This window comes from Chiloscyllium punctatum, chromosome 18, assembly GCF_047496795.1.
Source record: "Chiloscyllium punctatum isolate Juve2018m chromosome 18, sChiPun1.3, whole genome shotgun sequence".
NCBI lineage: Eukaryota > Metazoa > Chordata > Chondrichthyes > Orectolobiformes > Hemiscylliidae > Chiloscyllium > Chiloscyllium punctatum.
This window is the reverse complement of record NC_092756.1, coordinates 52141636-52157615: the sequence shown is the minus strand read 5'-3', so window position 1 is coordinate 52157615 and position 15980 is coordinate 52141636.

The following is a 15980-nucleotide window of genomic DNA, read 5'->3' as shown; positions in this document are numbered from 1 at the left end:
GTGCAGGAGGGAGGGATTCTGGTATCTGGATAACTGAGGTTCTTTCTGGGGAAGGTGCGACCTCTATAAACAGGATGGTCTACACCTGAACCTGAGGGGCACCTGTATCCTTGGGGGGAGGTTTGGTCGTGCTCTTGGGCTGGGGGGGGGGGGGATGGTTTAAACGAACTCTTCAGGGGCATGGGAACCTAGACTGTAGCTTTAGGGTGCAGGACCTTGAGTGTAGGGAGGTTAGGAATATGGCATCAATCTCAAAGGAGGGTGCCTGTAAACAGGAAAGTGGCTTGAAGTGTGTATACTTCAATGCAAGAAGTATACGAAATAAGGTAGGTGAACGTGCAGCGTGGGTTGGTACCTGGGACTTCGATGTTGTGGCTATTACGGAGACATGGGTAGAACAGGGACAGGATTGGCTTTTGCACGTTCCAAGGTTTAAATGTTTTAGAAGGGTCAGAGGTGGGGGTAAAAGAGGGAGAGGTGTGGCATTGCTTGTCAAAGGTAGTATTACAGCGGTGAAAAGGACGATGGATGCAGACTTGCCATCTGAGGTAGTTTGGGCTGAGGTGAGGAAGAGGAAAGGTGAGGTCACCCTGTTAGGAGTTTTCTACAGGCCTCCTAATAGTCCGAGAGACGTAGAAGAAAGGATTGCGAGGATGATTCAGGAGAAGAGTGAAAGTAACAGGGTGATTGTTATGAGGGACTTTAACTTTCCTGATATTGACTGGGAAAGCTATAGATCGTGTTCGTTAGATGGATCGGTGTTTGTCCAATGTGTGCAGGAGGGTTTCCTGACACAAAATGTAGACAGGCCAACAAGAGGTGAGGCCATACTGGATTTGGTTCTGTGTAATCAACCAGGCCAGGTGTTAGAATTGGAGGTAGGTGAGCACTTTGGGGACAGTGACCACAATTCGGTGACTTTTACTGTAGTGATGGATAAGTGTGCACTTCAGGGCAAGAGTTATAGCTGGGACAGCGAAATTATGATGCGGTAAGGCATGACTTAGGATGTGTGGCTTGGAAAAGTAGACTTCAAGGCAAGGGCGTAATTGATATGTGGAATTTGTCAAGGAGCAACTATTGAGTGTCCTTGATAAGTATTTACCTGTCAGGCAGGGAGGAAAGGGTCGTGTGAGGGATTCGTGGTTTAATAAGGAATTGGAATCCCTTATTAAAGGGAATAGGGTGCCCTATGTAAAGATGAGGCGTGAATGTTCAATTAGGGCTATTGAGAGTTATAAGGTAGCCAGGAAGGATCTGAAGAGAGAGCTAAGAGCAGCAAGGAGAGAACATGAAAAGTCCTTAGTTGTTAGGATTAGGGAAAACCCAAAGGCTTTCTATAGGTATGTCAGGAAAAAAAGAATGACTAGAGTAGGAATATGTCCAGTCAAGATAGTAGTGGGAAGTTGCATGTGGAGGCTGAAGAGATTAGGGAGACACTGAATGATTACATTTCGTCAGTATTCACTCAGAAACAGGACATTGTTGCCGATGAGTATACTGAGTCACAATTCATTAGAATGGACGGCTTTGAGATATGTTGAGAAGAGGTTTAGAAACTCTGGAAAGGGGGAAAATAGTTACATCCCCTGGGCCAGAATGCAAGGGAGGAAATTGCAGAGCCATTGGCCTTGACGTTTATGTCCTCGTTGTCTACAGGATTAGTGCTAGAAGACTAGAGGATAGCAAATGTGTTTCCCTTGTTCAAGAAGGGGAGTAGGGATAACCCTAGTAACTATAGGCCCGTGAGCCTCACTTCTGTTGTGGGCAAAGTCTTAGAGAGAATTGTAAGGGATAGGATTTATGAACATCTGGATAGGAATAAAGAGATTAAGGATAGTCAGCATGGTTTTGTGAAGGGCAGATCGTGCCTCACAAACCTTTTTGAATTCTTTGAGAAGGTGACTAAGGTGGTGGACGAGGGTAAAGCAGTAGATGTGGTGTATCTGGATTTTAGTAAAGCGTTTGATAAGGTTCCCCATGGTAGGCTACTGCAAAAGATACGGAAGAATGGCATTGAGGGTGAGTTGTAGGTTTGGATGAGGAATCGGCTGGCTGGATGAAGACAGAGGGTAGTAGTTGATGGTAAAGGTTCATCTTGGAGTGCAGTTACTAGCAGTGTTCCGCAAGGATCTGTTTTGGGACCATTGCTGTTTGTCTTTTTTATAAATGACCTGGAGGAGGGAAGAAGGTTGGGTGAGCAAGTTTGTGGATGATACGAAAGTCGCTGGAGTTGTTGACAGTGAGGAAGGATGTGTCAGGTTACAGCGGGATATAGATAAGCTGCAGAGCTGGGCAGAAAGGTGGCAAACGGACTTCAATGTGGGTAAGTGTGAGGTGATTCACTTTGGAATGAGTAACAAAAAGATGGGGTACTGAGCTAATGGTCGGATACTTGGTCGTGTGGATGAGCAGAGGGATCTTGGTGTCCATGTACACAGATCTCTGAAATTTGCCTCCCAGGTAAATAGTGCGGTGAAGAAGGCATATGGCGTACTGGCTTTTATTGGTAGAGGAATTGAGTTCCGGAGTTCTGAGGTCATGTTGCAGTTGTAGAAGACTCTGGTGCGGCTGCATCTGGAGTATTGTGTGCAGTTTTGGTCGCCTTACTATAGGAAGGATGTGGAGGTACTGGAACGGGTGCAGAAGAGGTTTACCAGGATGTTGCCTGGTATGGTAGGAAGGTCGTATGACGAAAGGCTGAGGCCCTTATGGCTGTTTTCATTGGAGAAAAGAATGTTTAGGGGTGACTTGATAGAGGCGTACAAGATGATTAGGGGTTGAGATAGGGTTGACCATGAGAACCTTTTTCCACGTATGGAGTCAGCTATTACGAGGGGGCATAGCTTTAAATTAAGGGGTGGTAGGTATAGGACAGATGTTAGGGGTAGATTCTTTACTCAGCGAGTCGTGAGTTCATGGAATGCCCTGCCAGTACCAGTCGTGGACTCTCCCTCTTTATGCACATTTAAACGGGCATTGGATAGGCATATGGAACATAGTTGGCTAGTGTAGGTTAGGTGGGCTTGGATCGGCGCATCATCGAGGGCCAAAGGGCCTGTACTGCGCTGTATTTTTCTATGTTCTAAATTCTATTAGCATTGTTGATCAGTGGGAAGAACTCATCTGGTTCACTGACATCCATTTAAGTAGGACATCTGACATTCTAACCTGTCTTGGCTGACATGTGACTCCAGGCCCACTGCAATATGGCTGACTCTGAGCTGTCCTCTGGATAATTAGCAGTGACATTGACATCCCATGAATGAATAAATAAAAATACATACGTGCCTTCTTACCTCTGCAAACACCTCCAGCTGCAGCAATCCGGACTGCCTTTGTAACACCGTTCAGGCCCTGACCACTCTCTGTAACTCTCTCACCACCTCTGGCACCTTCACCTCTCCCTGTTCCTTTTGTGACATTAAACCCTGCCAATGATTCCCCTTCCCACTGCCCAACTCCTGCTAGCAGACCCTTTGCGATCCCTTTAACATTTCCTCCTAAAGCACGCTCTCACTTCAGGATTTTAAGTGCTTTTTGGTGATCTTCTAAGTCTCATAATCTAATATGATACATTTTGTCCCGAGTGAGGGACCAGTGGGAATTTCTTGCTGAGGTTTTGTCTGTTTCAATGGAATGTTCTTTTGTTGAGTGATTTACAATACAATTTTAAATGTTTTCCACTGTTCATTTTCAGACACATATTTCCGTCTGTTTCTCCTCTTTACCTTCGTCAGTTCTCATCTCAAATCCATGTCATTGGCTGTTTTTGTTTCTAGTTGTGGCGTGTCCTTTCTGTAATTCACTGTAAAACTTTATATTTCTTTAAACTGCACTTAATCACAATTTCCCTGCGGATCTCTCCAGGTGATATTACTCATTTACTAAGTTTCATCACACAACGATCGCTCTGTGATAGTTATGTCCCGACCCAGTTTCACAATTTGTTATTCAAAGAAACACTGAAAAAAAAATCTCTGAACTCCGCGACCAAAATAACTGTTGTCAGTGTGACTGTCCCAGATTATGGGAATATTGAAGTTTCCCAAAATTATCACAATGTGTTTGTTAAAAAATTCCAATAAGTTTCTGTGTAATGCAGTGATGAGCAATAGAATGTTGTTCGGTGGCTAAAACTGTTCTGCTGATTGTGTCCTTGGCAAGGAGTAGCCAGAATGTACAGTCAGACTGTCTCTACCTCATGATCTGAGGTCAAATGATTTCTCTGTAATGCCTTCGTTATCCATTATTGTTAGCGTTACCCATTTTGCCTGAGTTTCCGCAAGGTCGTGATCCATTGAATATTTATGTCCACCATTTGTTCACCCTGTAACCACGTCACACTGGTGTCTAAATCTTTTATCTCTGTGTCACAAATCAATCTACCTTATTGAAGAGGCATTGCCATTCCAAAAAAAAACTTCATTTACTCTTTCCCACAATTTCCTGTCACAATTCGAATCGCTGATGTACAGTTTTAGTTAAACTCTGTCCCATCCTGTTCCTTTCTGCTTGTCTTCAGTCACATTCCCATGTTGCTCCCATACTTCAACTTTTCTCTTTGCATTTTGAAAGCTCATTGCACCTGAACCCTGTCCCTGCATCCTCTCTGTCAGTTGAAAGCCCTATCCATAAACCTATCGACATGATTGGCCAGGATACTGGTCCCAGCACAGTTCCAGTGGGACCATCCGAATGGATTATTTTTAATACCTAATATGGGATGTTGGTGTCTGTGGCTAACCAGCCTTTCTTGCCCAGCCCTAGCTGCCTTCAAGCTGAGTAACTTGTCAGCCATTTCAGAGGATCATTGAGAGGCAAACACTTTCCTGTGGGTACGTCGTGCAGACCACGTGAGGATGGGCAGATTTCATTTTCTAAAGGACAAGTATTTGGGTTTTTGTACATTAGCAATGGTTTCATATATACTTATGGATTGTTAACTACTATTTTAAAAATTATTGATTTCAAATTCCACCAATATGATAGTGGGGTTCAAACCCTCTTCCACTGAACATTAGATGATATTTTGGATACATGCTCGAGCAATAATACCACTCGGCCATCACTTTGCCAGCTCACTGGTTGCTCATCCCTAAGCACTGATACCAAGGCATCATGAAGCTAAACTCATTCTTCCAACATAACTGTGTGATCCTGAAGTCTTCCAGCACTCTGGTTATATCTTTCAGTCTCTCTCCATGTGGTATACCTCACTGTGTGGATCTACTTGCCGCCTATGTTAGCGCCTCCGGCTCTTGCAGTTACTCCAGATCCTGAGCCAACTGAATTCTCCACTCCAGAGAGATGCAACATCACAGGCTAGGGATGGAGTGGGATTTGCCAGATATCTGTGGGGCTTATTTTCATTCTCCATATATAATCCTCACTGCATCAGTCTAATTTTTTATTCTGTCTATATCTCTGTCTCCTGGAGATACTCAGGAAGTTCCTGACTCAATAGACTTCCCAATTGCTTGGTGTCACGTCCAACATCTCATTGAAGACGATTGGTCAGCCAGAGAGACAAAGGGCAGGGAGATGTGGAGCCTTCAATAAATCCTGCAATTAGGTAAGATCACTCACAGTGCACAGAGCAGAGAGCAGTGTGAGGGCTCCTAACATCGCTAACAAGACATGACATAGATTCAGTGCTGGAGGGGGAGCACAGTGCAGTACAGACACTCCCCTGCCTTAATCACCAGGTCTACTTTAACTTACGTTGCACTGACTCAGCATGGGGAGTTCATACTTATCAATCCAGGCGTCTGCTGTCTAAGTGAGCATCAGGACAACAGAAGGGAAAGCAGGCCTCCCACGAGAGGGTGGGAATGCTGCCTGATATCTTTCTGTTCTTTGTTCTCCCTCCAACACTGTACTAAGACTCACTACTCTGCAACACTGTATCCATGGCATGTCTCATGGACCAGTGTCTTCAATAACTTTTAACTCGTATAACAGTTCCTGTCCCTGTAGGCTCCTCTCTTCCGATAGTTCCTCCGCACACTTGAAACGAACTGGATTCCAGACTACCATCCCTATCGCTGTAAATTGTTTCAGTGTCTACAATATGATTTATTTCGGTACTGTAATCCTCTTTAGCTGGATACTGAGTGTTACAGCACGGAAATAGAACCTGTGGTCCAACTCGTTAATACTGCCCATGTTTCACATACTGAATGAGTCTCATTTACCTGCGTTTGGCCCTTATCTCTTCAAATCTTCTCCTCTCCATGTTCCTGCCCAAATGTATTTTCCATGTTATAATTGTTCTTGTTTCTCCCATGTGCCCCTGGCAGTCCGTTCTGTCTGTGCACCATCCTCTGTGGATAATTTGCCCCTCAGCTCCCTCTTTAAATCATTGCTCTCTCACCTCACGTTTTTCCCCTCGAGTTCCTCATTTAACCTTGGCTATTCACCATTCTTAGGCCCAATGCTTGTGGCACTCTACTGGTCACAGGCCTCAAGTCTGATAAGCAGCTCTCCACCACCACCCTCTGTCTTTTACCTTTGAGCCAGTTCTGAATCAAAATAGCTAGTTCTCCCTGTATTCTTGGAGATCAAACCTTGCTAATCAGTCTCCTTTGGGGAAACTTGTCGACCGAAGTCGATATAGATCACATCTACTACTCAGCCCTCATCAATCCTCTTTCGTACTTCTTCGAGAAGCTCAATCTAGTGTATAAGACATGATCTCCCATTCACAAATCCACGTTACATATCCCTGATCAGTTCTTGCCTTTTCAAATGCATGCTCATCCTGTCTCTCAGGATTCCCTCTAACAACTTGCCCACCGCCGAGTTCAGGCTCACCGGTCTATAATTCCCTGGCTGTCTTTACCACCCTTCTTAAACAGTGGCCGCACGTTTGCCAACCTCCAGTCTTCTGCCACCTCACCTGTGGCTATCGATGATACAAATATCTCAGCAAGAGGCCCAGCAATCACTTTTCTAGCTTCCCACAGAGTTCGAGGGTACACCTGATCAGGTCCTGGGAATTTATCCATCTTTATGCATTTCAAGCCATCCAACACTTGCTCCTCTGTAATATGGACATTTTGCAAGATGTCACCATCTATTTCCCTCCATTCTATATCTTCCATATTCTTTTCCACAGTAAAAACTGACGCAAAAGACTCATTTAGCATCTCCGTCTTTTAAAAATTGTAAGTGTACCCACATCCACCCCGACCTCAGGAGGTTCATTCTACAATCAAAACACCCTCTGTGTAACAATTTGTCCCCATGTCTTTTTTTTTGAACAGCGCTCTCTTCAAAACTTTAAAATGTGGTCCCTCCTCTTGAGAGTACCCCATTCTGTGGAAAAGACAACTACCATTAAGTCGATCTATATACCTTATTTTTTTGAAATAAACTTTATAACATCACGTCTCAACCTTCAGCCGCCAGTGAAACAAGACTCAACCTATCCAGGCATTTTGCAGAACTCAAGCCTTCCATACCCACCAAAGTCCTGGTAAATCTCTTCTGAACCTCATGCAGCTTAATAATATCCTCCACACAACTGGGCGACCAGACCTGGACGGAGTGTTGCAGAACAGGCCTCACCAAAGTCTGTGCAATCTCAACATGACGTCCCAAATCCTACACTCAATGGACTGAGCAATAGTCAGGCATGGTAAAAACAATAACTGCAGATGCTTAAAACCAAATACCGGATTAGTGGTGCTGGAAGAGCACAGCAGTTCAGGCAGCATCCAAGGAGCAGCGAAATCATCCTGATGAAGGGCTTTTGCCCGAAACGTCGATTTCGCTGCTCCTTGGATGCTGCCTGAACTGCTGTGCTCTTCCAGCACCACTAATCCAATAGTCAGGCATGCCAAGCACTGTATTATCAATCCTGTGATGCAAACTTTCAGAATTATGTACCTGAAACCGGAGGTCCCTCTGCTCTAAAACACGAACCGAGGCCCGAACATTAATTGTATATGCTCTATCCTTGTCTGTTTTACCAAGTGCATTACCTTGCATTTATTCAGATTGAAGTCCATCTACAACTTTTCAGCTCATTCACCCATATCATCAAGATCCCTTTGTAATGTTAGCAAACCTCCTTCACTGTCCACTATGCTACACTCCAGCCTTCCAGCTCATCACACACGTCTGTCAATGGTACAAATACCTTTGCGAGGGGCGCCAAGATTTCTTCCCTATCATCCCACAATGTCCTGTGATATACTTAATCAGGTCCTGGGACATTCCATACCTTTATGTTTTAAAACCACCAGCACCACCTCTTCTATAACATGCACTCTTTTAAAGTCATACAGATGTACAGCATGGAAACAGACCCATTGGCCCAACTCTTCCATGCTGACCAGAAGATTAAATAAATCCAGCCCATTTACCAGCATTTAGCCCATGTACCTCTAAATCCTTATTATTCACATACACATGAATCTCTCAAAAGTTGTCATAATATCAGTATTTGTTACTTTCTCTCTCAGTTCATTCCATACACACATCACCATGTGCATAAAAAAGCTGTCCCTTCAGTTGCTTTTAAAGCTTTCCCCTTTAGCCTTAAAACTATGCCCTCTAGTTTTGGACTCCCCAACCTCTGGTAAAAGACCGTGAATGTTTATCCAATCCGTAACCCTCATATTTATATAAACCTCTGTCAGGTCACCACTCAGTCTCCGATGCTCGGGGTAAATAACCCCAGCTTATTCAGCAACAACCCTGGCAACATCTTGTAAATCTTTTCTGAACACTTTCCAGTTTCGCACCATCCTTCCTATAGCAGGGAGACTGGAATTGCAGCGAAGTCCAATTTTGGTCTAACGTATTACTCTTGTTCCCGGAGTTCTCCAGTCTTTGTCCACAGTAAGTTCTGGAGTTAAAAAACGTGTTTAAGGTCTTAGCCATATCCTGCTTTTCCACACATCAATGGTCTCATTGATCTTTCAGGAACATTATTTTGTCTCGAGTTACTCTTTTATTCCATATATTTATACAATCACTTTTGGATTCTCCGTATCCTTCTTTGCTGAGGCTATTTCTTGTTCCGTTCCTGCATTCCTGATTTCCACCCAAAGTGTATTCCTACTGCCCCTGTGATCCTCAGGGATTTTCTTGATCCATCTGGCGATACCTGACATGTGCCCCTTTTCCTTGACCAGACCCTCAATAGACAACCAGTGTTTCTGAATGCTGTCAGCATTGAGCTGCACACAAACAGGAATATGCTGGTGACGATCGCTCAATTTAACTCAATTTTAAAATATTCTCAGTTACCAGACTTCCCTTTTCCTGCAAATAGCCTCCCCAATCATCTTTTGAAAGTTCCTGTCTAATACTATCAAGATTGGTCTGGCCCCATTTCATAACTTGAACTTGTGGACCAGACCTGTCCTTTTCCATTGCTATTTTTAAGCTAATAGAATTGTGGTCATTTTGGCAAAATGCGTACCCACTCACACCTTAGTCCCTTTCCCGACCTTGTTTCCAAAGGGGCAGTCAGGTTTTGCCCCTTTCACTTTTCAGGCCATTTACATATTGATTGCGAGTTTCTGGAACACCATTATCAAATTCCTCCCTTGCTAATGCTGAACACTGGCAGTCCCAGTCGAGATTTGGAAAGTTAAAAAAACCCCAACCATAACAGCCCTATTATTATGATCGATATTTGAGATCTCCTGATATATTTGTACCTCAGTCTGCCACTGATTATTCGGGGTCAGTAGGACAATCATATCAAAGTAATGACCCATTCTTATTTCTCAGTTCCACTAACATAACTTCAGTTGGCGATCCCACAGGAATATCCTCTCTAAGTACTGCTGGGACGATTCATGGATTCAAAACCGACCACCACGGATCCTCTCTTGCCTCCCCTTCGATGCTTCCTGCAGCATCTCTACCTTGAAATAATGAACTGCCAGTCCTGCCCCTCCCTCAGCTTTGTTTCTGTAATAACTATAGTATCCCAGTCCCATGTTCCAATCCATGCCCTGAGTTCCTCTTCCTGAGCTGTCAGGCCCCTTGTATTGAAATCAATGCAGGTAATCATGAGTTTCCTCCAATTTCCTGCTATGTTCTTGCCTGCCTTGTCTGATGAAATTGCTCTCTTTAATTTGTGTACCAGCCTCAATCTTCTTTCTGGCCTTATGACTGTTTAAGGTGCAACACCATGGCCGAATTGGATGATATCGTCTCAAGCAGCTCTAACAATTCGCCCCAGTAGGATGTGGGTCCCCCTCCTGCTCCTAGTTCAGCTGCCTTCCCCACCCTGTCAACCTGTGCTGACACCTTCAGACATCCACAGACTTGTCCACCAAGGACACTGTGTTCCTCAGTACTCCAGGAGGACCTACCATTCATGATGTATATCCTTCACTTATTAGACATCCCACAGTGCATTACCTCACAGTGATCAGAAGTAAACTCCATCTGTCATTACTCTGCTCAGATTATCATCTGATCGATATCAGACTGCAGCCTGAGACTCTCCCTCTCACCATTTATGTCATTTGCAAACCTACTAATGACTCTTTCTGCTTTCACATCCAAGTTATTAATGTACATAATAGCCCGAAATGGTTCCTGCACAGATCCCTGTGGTACACCCACTGGTGAAAGAATTTGAAACACGAAGAAGTCTATCCACTAATTGTGGATCCAATTTACCAACCTGCCTTGGATCCCAATGGCTCTTTACGTTTTGACCAGCCTTCCATGAGGGAACTTGTCAAAGGCCTTATTCAAGTCCATGTAAACCACATCATCTGCACTGCCCTCATAAATATTTTGAAACACCATTTAAAAAAAAAACTGAATTGAAGTCCGCAGACAGTATCTCCCTCTATCAAATCCATGATGACTCAGCCAAGTTGATCCTTGCCTTTGGAAGTGTTGGTGCATCATCAGAATTGTTCCCAATAATTTCCCTCCCCTGCTGTCAGACTATCTACTCTGTAATAACCTGACCTATTCCTGATGCCCTTCTTGAACAAATGAACCATATTAGCGATCCTCCAGTCATTCGGCATTTCACCTGTGGCCAGCAAAGTATTGTATACATCCACCAGAGCCCCAGCAATATCCTGCCTTCCCTCGCATAGCAGCTTGGGATACATTTCATTGGGCACTGGGGATTTCTCCACCTTTATGCCTGTGAAAACATTTAATACCTTCTCCTGATTCATCTTTTCATGTTCTAGAACCTCACTGTCTGAACTGAAATCCCCGGATACAATGCCATTCTCTGCTTTGAATACAGATGGAAAGTATTCATTAAAGACTTCACCTACTTCCTCTGGCTCCATGCACAGATTGTCCTTTGGTTTCTAACAAGCCTCGCTGTTTACCTGGGAATCCTCATCCTCTAACTATACTCACTAAATACCTTGTGGTCTCTCCTTAACAGTATCTGCCAAGGATATTTCATGCCCATTATTTGCCCGTCATTTTAAAGATCCCCTTGGACTCCTATACGTTGGTCGGTCTTTGCCTGTTTTCATCGCAGTGTACTTCTTTTATCAAGCTCAATATACCGATTGACCAGTATTCACTGGAGTTACTGCTTTGTCGTTCACTCTTCGCAGAACACACTGGCCTTGAATTCTCCCTGTATCACTTTGACATACTTCCTCTTTCCGAATATGATCCCAACTGCAGATAATTCCTCCCGGTCTGTGTTTGCCAGATCCAGTCTCGTGGTAATGATAATGCCCAGTGACAGTGATATTCTAATGATTTAGGGGCTTCCACAAATTTGGCCTCTTCACTTCTGCCCTATCCTTATATTTTTCCAAAACGACTTTGAACCCTAGTGTTGTGACCACTATCAGCAAAGCACTATAAAAATCCTTACGTCTGTCATCTTGTACAGCACCTACAGCCCACTCTGTCTGTAACATCCAGCTCTTACTGACCTTCCCATCTGTGCACCTTCCTCCAGCCTCTCCAGGACATGGTGTCACTGTAACATTCTCCAGTCCCCACAGCACTCCTACATCCTGTCCTACTGCACCTCATTACTTCTAAACTTCCACCATCCATTTCACCTCACTGTCTGTACAGAGTACTTCAGTTCCTAAAACATTTTCTGCCAACCCTCCCTCTGTGTGTTGTTATGAAGCCACCTTAACGCTCCTGAGATCTGTAACCTTGCCCTCTCTCTCTCTCTTCAATGTTCTCTGCCTCTGTGACTAACTCCCATCACTACAATGTTCCTCACTTCTGACCACCTCCAGTTAGTTCTTGCCTTCCTAGCTCTCGAAAACCTGCAGCCACTAAAATCATCTATCTGCCTGAAATATCCTCTCAATTGTTGTAACAACTTTCATTCCCACTACTGCCTCTGTCCATAACCTCATCCAGTCCATAGAACCCTTGCTAACTTGGTAACCTCGCCCAGTGTGTACAACTCTGTGTAAACTAACTTCATCGAGTCTCCCCAACCGTCCCTACCTCTAATTATCGAGAGAATCCACAACCTCCCTATTGCGTTAACCTCCTCCAGTCCTTCTCATGGACACCATCTATGTAACCTTCTCCCGTTTCTGACTATATTCTCTTCCTGTTCCAATAATCCTTGTGAACTTTGTGACCTTGTCCAATCTCTGCAGTGCTCTGTATAATCAGCCTCACTTTGTCTGGAACCTGGCTTCAATTACAGCCTTGGCCGACTTTCTGTGTGGACTTTGCATGTTCTCCCCCCAACTTTTTCGGTTTCTTCTAAGTGCTCTGCTTTCCTGCCATCGCCCAACATTTGCACGATACGTGATTGGCCATCATACATTGACTGTAGTATTCAGGCAAGTGTGGTTTAGGTGAGTTCACCATGAGGATTGCAGGGTTTATTGGACAGGGAGAGGGATGGGTCTGGTTAGGATGCTCTTTAGAGGGTTGGTGAGGACATGTTGGGCCGAATGGCCTGTTTCCACACTGTGGAGATTCTATTCAGGTTATTTTCCAGTTCTGTCAACCATCCCCGTCTCTTGAACCTTGCCTCATCCCCAATACTCTCCTTTTATGTGTAATCTCCAACAGTCTCTAAAGCACTCCTTGGCGATGTAAACTTCTCCAGTCCTGCCCACGATCGATATGACTGTCACCTCTTCCTGCTTTTAGAACCCTCCCTATAACTGTTGCCATTCGTTACATCACTCCAAATCACTGTTCCCTCCTGAAACCCCCAAAAACATTTATATCTCTGTAAACTCATCTGTACTGTCTATACTTCCTTTTGACAGTCCCGTTCTGAGACTTTCTCTATATTAAAAAAGTGTAGCTAACCCTTATTATTGTAATCTCTCTTTAGCCTTACAGCACTGAGGATCTGTAGAAGCTCTTTTCAAACCGACAGCCATCTGTGTCTCTAATCCCCTCCTCTCCCCATAATATATTTTCTCTGAGCTCCTCTGTCGTCCATTAAACACTCCCTAACACTGTCTGTATCAGTGTAACCTTCTCCAAAAACGCAACCTTCCCTAACTGTGTTAAACCCTACACCAGTCTCTATCCCTCTAAGCTCCGTCTATCAGTACAACCATCCACATCTGTGTATTCACCTTCAGTCCCTACATCCCTCCTTATCTGTGTAACCTGCTCCACGCATTTTTGCTTCAGTCTCTTCAACTGACCCTGTCAGTGTAATATCTTCCAGACCGAAAACTCCCGTCTCTTTAACTTTCTCAGGCCACACAACCCTCACTATCTGTGACCTACTCTTTTCGCAGAACCCTCCCTCTGTGACTGCTCCAACTCTTCAACTCTCCATAAGCTCCTGCAGCTCTTATAGCCCTCCGAATCTACAAAACATCTTCCACTCCCTAAATACCAACAGTCTGTGGAGACGCGATCACCATCACTATCAGTTTAATCCTCTCAGGTCCCTGAGATTCCACTCCAATGCCTGTGCCTCTCCCGATCCTGTTCCGACAAGACTCATTAAATATGTAACATCCTCACATCACTATCACACACCCTGTCAATTTAAGCTCCTTCTGTATCTCCATCCATTTACCCATCTCCATAACCTTCTCCAGCTCTTACCCCCCATCTGTGTAAACATCACTCTCCACCAGAACCCTCCCTACCACAGGAACTTCCTCCTGTTTGTGCTATGCTCCCTTATCTGTGGAACTGTCTCCAACCAAACTTGCTACCCTAATCTCTGAAAAAAGTATCTTGATTCCACAGCCTCCATGTCTAAAAAAACCCCAGAACCTAAGCCTTCCGATATCTATAAACATCTTCAGTCACGATGACCCTCCATATCTCTGTTTGTTCCTCCAGATGATACAAACCTCTTTATCTCTGAAATCTGCTCAGCTCCCTAAAGCAGTCCCTGTCCGTGCAATCCAACCCTGTTCTACAAACATCCTTATCCTCTATCCCTCCCAACTTTCCCAACTCCATGAAGCCGTCAGCCCTACAGCTCTCCACATTTCTGTAACCTTCTGTGGCTCGATGGTCCTCTCTCCCCATGAAACCACCTGCAGTCCCCACGACCCTCCTAATCTGGCACCGCTGCTCCAGATCAGACCATTTTCAGACCCCATACTCTCAAGCTTCCTGAAACCTCTTCCTACCATTGCAACCAAAACCACATGTTTATGTAATATCCACCAGTGCTTACATCCTCCCCAACTCAGTAACCTCTTGCAGCCCTAACAAAACACCTAAACTGTGAAACCCCTCATTTCCCTACAATCATCCCTCCGTCCCTCCGTCCCTCCTCAAATGCCTTCATCACCATGAAACCTCACAATTCCTGAATCCTCCTTTTGGCACTGCAACCCTCCTAATGTCTGCAAAATCCTCCTGTCCTGATATCCCTCCCTACCTCTGTAACCCCCACCACCCTCCAGTGCCCTTCTGGGGAACACGACAGTGGAGAGAGGATTTGTAGAGTCAGAACAATATTACGGAGGTAGAATCCTGGGAATTACAGATTTGGTCTAATATCTGTTGTGTGCAGATTATTGCCAAGAACTCTAAAGAGAGGATTTATGACTACTTGGAAAACCATAGTTAAATTAGAGACAGTCAGCACGGGTTTGTGAGGGGTCGGTAATGCCTCACAAACCTTATTGAATTATTTGAGGATATGATAGAATACGTTGACGGCTCATCCAGAAAAGAAGGATGATTGGGATACAGGGAAATCTGTCTGTCTGGATACAGGATTGGATGGCCCAGAGAAGTCAGAGTATGGCAGCAGATGGACAGTATTGAGCCTGGAGCTCAGTGACTAGTGGTGCCCTGTAACAGTTGGCTCTGGGATTCTGCTCTTTGTGATTTTTGTAAATGACTTGGATGTGGATGTTGGAGAGTGGGTTAGTCAGTTTCCCATTCACACGAAGGTTGGTGGAGTGGTGGGGAATGTGGAGGGCTGTTGTAGGTAGCAAGGGGACATTGACAGGACGCAGAGCTGGGCTGGAAGGGGCAGATGGAGTTCAATCTGGAAAAGTGTGAAGTGATTCATTCTGGAAGGTCGAACTTGAATACAGAATACAGGGTGAAAGGCAGAATACTTGGCAGTGTGGGTGAACAGAGAGATCATGGCGTCCATGTCCATAGATCCCTCAAAGTTGCCACGCACGTTTGTAGGGTTGTTAAAAAGGCATATGATGTGTAGGCTTTCCTTAACAAGGGGATTGATTTTAAGAGCTGTGAGGTTTGACTGAATCTTTATAGTGACCTGCTGAGGCCACACTTGGAATATTGTGTTCAATTCTGGTCCCATTTTACAGGAAGGATGTGCAAGTTTTAGAGAGCGTACACAGGAGATGTACCAGGATGCTGCCTGGAATGGAGGGCATTTCTTATGAAGAAAATTTGAGGGAGCTAAGGCTTTTCTCATTGAAGTGAAGAAGGGGGTGGGGTGACTTGGTAGAGGTGAACAAGGTGATAAGAGGCACAGAGAGAGTGAAGTGTCAGATAGTTTTTCTCCGATGGCATAAATGGCTATTACAAGGCGGCATAATTTTAAAATGATTGCAGGA